The 6,658-nt window shown below is 31.6% G+C and overlaps 1 pseudogene; it reads left to right on the plus strand.

Annotated features, from left to right (window-relative positions):
* The first annotated feature begins 677 nt into the window (after window positions 1–677).
* On the plus strand, window positions 678–1,490 carry LOC145563591 (basic leucine zipper 43 pseudogene; annotated as a pseudogene).
* Window positions 1,491–6,658: the final 5,168 nt, after the last annotated feature.

A 6,658-nucleotide genomic window follows, 5' to 3' on the forward strand; every position in this document is an offset into this window, starting at 1 on the left:
AATTGATATTTAATAATAATAATATTAATAATAACATAATTAATATTTGATAATAATAATATTAATAATAATAATATAATTAATATTTAATAATATAAATATTATTAATTATAATTAATATTTAATAATAAAATTTAATGATTATAATAGTAGTAGTAGTAGTAGTAGCAGCAGCAGCAGCAGCAGCAGCAGCAGCAGCAGCAGCAGCAGCAGCAGCAGCAGTAGTAATAATAATAATAATAATAATAATAATAATAATAATAATAATAATAATAATAATAATAATAATAATAATAATAATAATAATAATAGTAATAATAATAATAATAATAATAATAATAATAATAATAATAATAGTAAAAATAATAATAATAATAATAGTAGTAGTAATAATAATAATAATAATAATAATAATAATAATAATAATAATATTAGTAATTATAATAATATTAGTAATAATAATAATATTAATATTAATGAAATCTGCTCTGCTCTACTCGGCTCTGCTCTGCTTTGCTTTGCTCTGCTCTGCTCTGCTTCAATTTGCTCTGCTCTGCTGAAATCTGCTCTGCTGTGCCCAGAAGCTCAAAAGAACAGGGCCATAGTCGATTTTTTGCCTATATAAACTTCTCCCTCTTAGTTCATGCTTCTCCATTATCAATTACCATTCACAAAACACAACGTACCCCTAAAACACATTATATATCTTTGAGTTTTTATTTCATATCAGATTATATTATATTATATTATATTATATTTCGAAGTTGTTATATATATAGTTACTATGCATCCAAGTGAGATGATAGGAATAAACTACCTAACATCCACTCCAGAAATACAATTTCCATACCAATTTTCACCCAACTTAACCTTATTACAACAAAATATGATTACCAATAATAATGATCTTATTAGTGGATCGTCTTATAATACTTTTCCAATCACTCAATCATCCTCCCCTGTCTACATGAGTAGCAACTCGACATCAGATGAATCAGACGAAATTCAACAGACGAATAAGATCATCGATGAGAGGAGGCAAAGGCGAATGATATCGAACAGAGAATCTGCTCGTAGGTCTCGAATGAGGAAACAAAGACACTTAGATGAACTTTGGTCACAGGTGATTCGACTTCGAAATGAAAATAGTAATCTTATTGATAAGTTGAACCATGTAACAGAAAGTCATGATAAAATTTTACAAGAAAATGTTAGGCTTAAAGAAGAAGCTACTGATCTTCGACAAATGATTAGTAGCATGCAATTAGCTACTACTTATAATGGGTTAAGAGATTTGGAAGATGTTCCTTGTAATACTGCTCATCTTAGAGCTGAATCTTCCAACCAATCATCTATAATTAGTTCTACTGATTTACTTTTGTAAGATAATTATCTTTACTTTATATAAGAGTTTTAGCTTTATGGTGTAACATAACTTGGCCTTTTTCTTTTTTGGGTTGAATTCCTGCAATAAATTAAATAATTTTCCAGCTCGCCACCTTTTCAAGCTACTTTGATAGATCTAACATGTACGTTACTCCCTATGTCCGTAATTATTAATTCGTGTATGGATAATGTATCACGTTATATCATTATAAGTAATCGAAATTTGAAATAGTAAGGGGATAATTGTTAGCTTTATTTCATAATGTTTATAACATATTTCATTTTCATCTGTTTCATAATGTTTTTAACATACTATAGGCATGTTCTCTTCAACTTAATTTTAGTTCAGTTCACTTCACTTCAGGTCCAATCAGTTTAACTCAGTTTCTAATTTCCTTCTCTCATAAACAGTTCAGTTCAACTCCAATCAGTTTAGTTCAATTCAATTCAATTCAGTTCAGTTCAGTAAATCAGAACAGGCCTTATGTATGTAATTTATTGCCCAACTCTCTTACGTTACAGTCTTACCCAACTCTAGCTCTCTTTTATACATATATTTCTTATAAATACGAACTAATTACCTTCTTATACTTTCTCTGCTACTTTATCTACTTTTTATTACATCCTCTTATCTTTTGTTACATTCTCTTCCCTCTTTTTTATTTTTGTACAAACAGTAAATGTTAAATGTTGAGAACATTATGAAACGAATAGTGTTTAATTTAATCAACTTCGAGCTCTATCTATATGGAAGTTTAGCATGTATATATGTTTTGGTCCAATAGTCGGACAACAAATATTGCTTACGTAAATTCACCATTTAATTTTTTTATTACTACTGTACCAGTTTAAATTAATACCTTAACTTTAACAAATAAATATTCTATTAAGAATGATAACTATGTTATCCTGAGGCTAATCCAGTATTAGTGTTTTACCCCACGCCGCGTAATTATATATTGGTGGCAGGCAAAGGAATCTGTACGGCCTACAATTCTTTTCATCTAGAATTTTTATTTTAATTTGGTTTTTTTATGATAAGTATAAGACAATTTTAAGCATTATAAAACCTAACATTATTCCTAAAAACCAATGATGAACAAGTCCCGCATATATTCTATGATAATCTACCACTCAAGACTTGAGTATAATAGACTAAGGACATATTCTCTTCAGCTATTTCAATGCAGTTCAGTTTCATTCATTCTAGTTCCGTTCATTCTACCTCAATTCAGTAAATCAAATTAGGCCCTAATAGAGTAAACTGAGGAATTTGCTACCTAGAACTACAAATTGTGATATTATTGGATATATATTCCTTATATATATGTATGTATACATAAGTCACTTTTCTATTTTAAGCCGTACCAAAATAAAATGACACATTCAAAGTGAGTTGATTCAGTTTTAAACTGCTTATGTTTACTAAAATAATTTAAACAAACTATTAATCAAATTTAATTTATAAAATTCTTTCCCGATTGTCTTTTAATTTCAATTTATACAATAAAATTTACTAATTGCAAGTTTAATTTACTTATCCAATGGTTTCTATGTCTCTTCTTATCACATAGGTTTTAGCCCTGTTCTTTAAAGCTGCTTTGCTCTGCTGAGCCCTATTCTGCTGATTCAATTTGTTCTGCTCAAAAGTTCAAAAGAATAGAGTCTTAATTGCTATAATTTCCGTCACTCCCTATCCCTTTACAATATCTTTTCAAATTCGATACATTTTTCACGTTGCGATTAAAAGAGAACAATAAGTTGATTGTCGGAGTTAAATATATGGTAATAACATCGACACGTTGAGTTCAGGTGTGCGGTGACATCAGGCCCACAAACAGTCAAGAGTGGTTGCACGCAGTAAGAAAGGCAAGTGGACAAGTGAGGGTGGAGGTGCTGGTGATAGTGGCCTATATGCTTGTATTATAATATTAATAATAATACTAAGGACGTCTACTACCATAACAAGCCAAACATATTTTTTAATAAAGTTTCCACTACTATGCTTAGCTTTGAGAGTTCTTGGAGGGGGTTGTTTTTGCTTTTTTTGATAGTATCAATTCCTTGCCTAACATTAGCTTGCAAAAAGATTATGTTGTTGTCACAAATTTGGATAAATAATTAATCATAGGTTATGTTGTTGTCACATATTTGGATAAATAATCATTGTGTATATTTACTTCTCAAAAAATAACATGCGCTGCCTTACTGTTATTTGGATGATATACTATAAGAGGGGGTTTGAATTGTAGTTAGTTTCTAGTGTCTAATTTTTGCTGAATATAAAATTTGTTGTAAAGAACTTGGACAATACAAAGTTGATTTTACGAGGAAACCTTTCAGGTTCCAACTGGAAGTAAAACCTTGACCCTAGCAAGGATTTTCAACACAAACACGTCACTATAATAGGGCAACACTCATGGTTACAACCTATAATACATAGACCTTTCTTAAAAGTTCCTACCCGATACCTACCTGCTACACTCACAAGCTCCTACCCGAACACTTGCTACCCTCACAAGTTCCTACCCGAAAACTTGCTACTCGATAGGACCTTATCCTACCCACCTAAATCCCGAACTTAGATTCCACACAATACTCCTATAGTGCCACTCACTCGGCTTCTCACCAGAAGCTCACGCTTTGCAATCTCTCAATAGCAATAATGAGAATCCTCACAAACTCTCACACCCTAATACATAAAGCACTCAAAATCATTTTCCCATTACAAGATCTCAAAGAATAACTCAAAATACATATATAGGAATAAAGAGATAAAACTAACATGATGGACACTCAAGATCTGTCTGGAACTCATTGGACGAACTGAAACCAAACGCTGATTGGACCTTTGACTAGGAGGACTGACTTAACTTCGTGGTGAAGGATGAAACCATTAAACACGACTACTTCACTTCGTCAGCCTTACCTTTGAATGAATACATAGAAGCATATTTATAGTACAATCAAATGATTCATTTCTTCTCGAAAAAGATAGATTTTATTAAAAGATAAGTTTAAAAGATATTTTCTAAAAATAGGTTTTTTGAAATTATATCTTTTTGTTAAGAATAAAATCCGTCAATAATAATAAGATATAATTAACATAAAATAAGATTTTATTCAAAACTTATCTTTTTGTCTAAAATTCTTTCTAAAACAAACTTGTCTTTTTCTAAAAGGAATTTATTAGAAAACAAATATCTTCATTCAGTAAAACTATATATATAACTAACTTTTAAAGACGTACAAATACATAAGTTCCTATTAGGTTCGAAACACTGACAATCTCTGAGTTTTAAGTGAGTCGGTAACTCTAATTTCATTGACTGTCTGGAGTTCCCTTGGGTTTCATAGACTTGTTCTAGACCGACTTTTATGTCCAACATTCTTACATGAATCCGAGAGCAATATACTTCAATTTATCCGTCTTCATGCTACTTCTTTGAAACTGTTGTTCTAGAATCTCATATTGATGTATTCTGGATCTTGGCAACATTCCACATTTGGAACCGCGAGACAAGTTCTTAACTGGAACTTGCTGCCACTCTTCTCCATTCCTTACCAGAACTGACAGACCAAATTCATCTGAAACTTGTTGTCATCTTCGCAGTCCAAGCTGTACTCCTCAGCTTGTTGTCATGCTTCTGTTAGGAAGCTCCTTGTGTGTACTTGTTAGGGAACACCTCATGATAAACTTGTTAGGGAAGATGCTCTGGCGCTCGTGGGAAAGCCTGGCAAAGGTTTGATAGGTTGTCATAAACCTGTCAAAGATAAATTCCTAACAAAAATAACTAACAATGTAGTAGGATAATTAGGGTCGAATCTACAGGGAGATGACCATTCAATCTAGCTTTCAAGGAATGGAAAAACTAAACTATAAAACTAAACTATGTCACAAAATTCGGATAGAAAAGTAGTCTAAATTAAAATAGGAATAAAACAATTAATAAAAAGACTTAGGGATATGGTTCACCATATTTATAGCTCTAAGTCTATCAAATATCAATAGCAATTCAATCAATCAATTATCTAGAGCAATTGCTAAGCCTACGGTCGGGTCTTAACGCTCTCAATTTAACATATGTAGTTCAGTCGCTAACATAATCAGAATTGCTAATTGTAGGTAAGCCTCTAAAAGTAAGATATTTCAATTCAAACTCTTATTAACAATAATTAATCAAACAATTGACCAGGTTGCAAGATTAACAATAAAACACTATCAATTACAATAAGTAAAATATCAATAACATCGATATCAGTCAAGATTCATAGTATAAACATGGATTCTCAAACCCTAGAAGTAAACTACTCTAGCATGAAATAAATTATTAAAACTAAATCTAATAAAGAAAACGTAATTAAAGTAAAGAAATAAAATTACCTCTATAAATTAAAGTAACAAACTCAAGAACAAAACCATGCATGGAGGAATCCATGGAATTGTCCATGAGAAACTAGGGCTTGCTAGAGAGAAAACTAAAAAGAATGTAAAATAATAAAAGTTGTAAAAAGCATGAGGGAAAAATAATATCCCTTAAGTATTTATATTATCCTAAAACTAACCTAAAAATTAATAATTAAAATAAGATGAGAAAATAAAATAAAAAGGTCGTCTAACGATTGGTCAATTGAAATTAAAGAGTTGTAGTCCACATAGGACTCCTCATCAAATGCGCGCACACCCACCCATCGGGCGATGGATGGCCGATGGTCGTATAGGCTGCACAAGGGTAGTTTGACCAGAAGGCGCTGGTTATCCATCGCCCCAACCAGCAACTCACTCTCAAGCGTACAGCACGGCCATCGCCCGATGGCTGGGTGATGGATTGTTGGCAGCTTTACAGGGTCAAATTTCAAGGGCTATATCTCAAGATATAGGAAGCGTATAGGGGCGTGCAACCTATCAATGGAAATCTCTTCAAGTCTAGTTTCCAACAAAATTTGAATCACTTCAATCTAATCTGTAGAACTCAAGTTATGATCAAAAGAGTGATCAAAGGTCTGTTTTGACAATTTGCAAACCATTGTTTTTCTTCGTTTTAAACTCAAATTCATTTCCGGAAGATACAAAACGACCATTGTGGATTTTATATTCATTCCTTACGCATATTAATCTCAAAATAAGCTTCCACAAACACATATCATTCATTGATCGACCTCGATTCATCAACGTTTCATCATTTCATTGTCTGTTTCTTCCAAAACTACTCCGAAAGCGTCCAAATAATTATAAAAACTACCTGAAACATTAAGAACACAAACGAAGCAT

This window comes from Chenopodium album, chromosome 10 (genome assembly GCF_948465745.1).
Source record: "Chenopodium album chromosome 10, dcCheAlbu1.1, whole genome shotgun sequence".
Classification (NCBI taxonomy): domain Eukaryota; kingdom Viridiplantae; phylum Streptophyta; class Magnoliopsida; order Caryophyllales; family Amaranthaceae; genus Chenopodium; species Chenopodium album.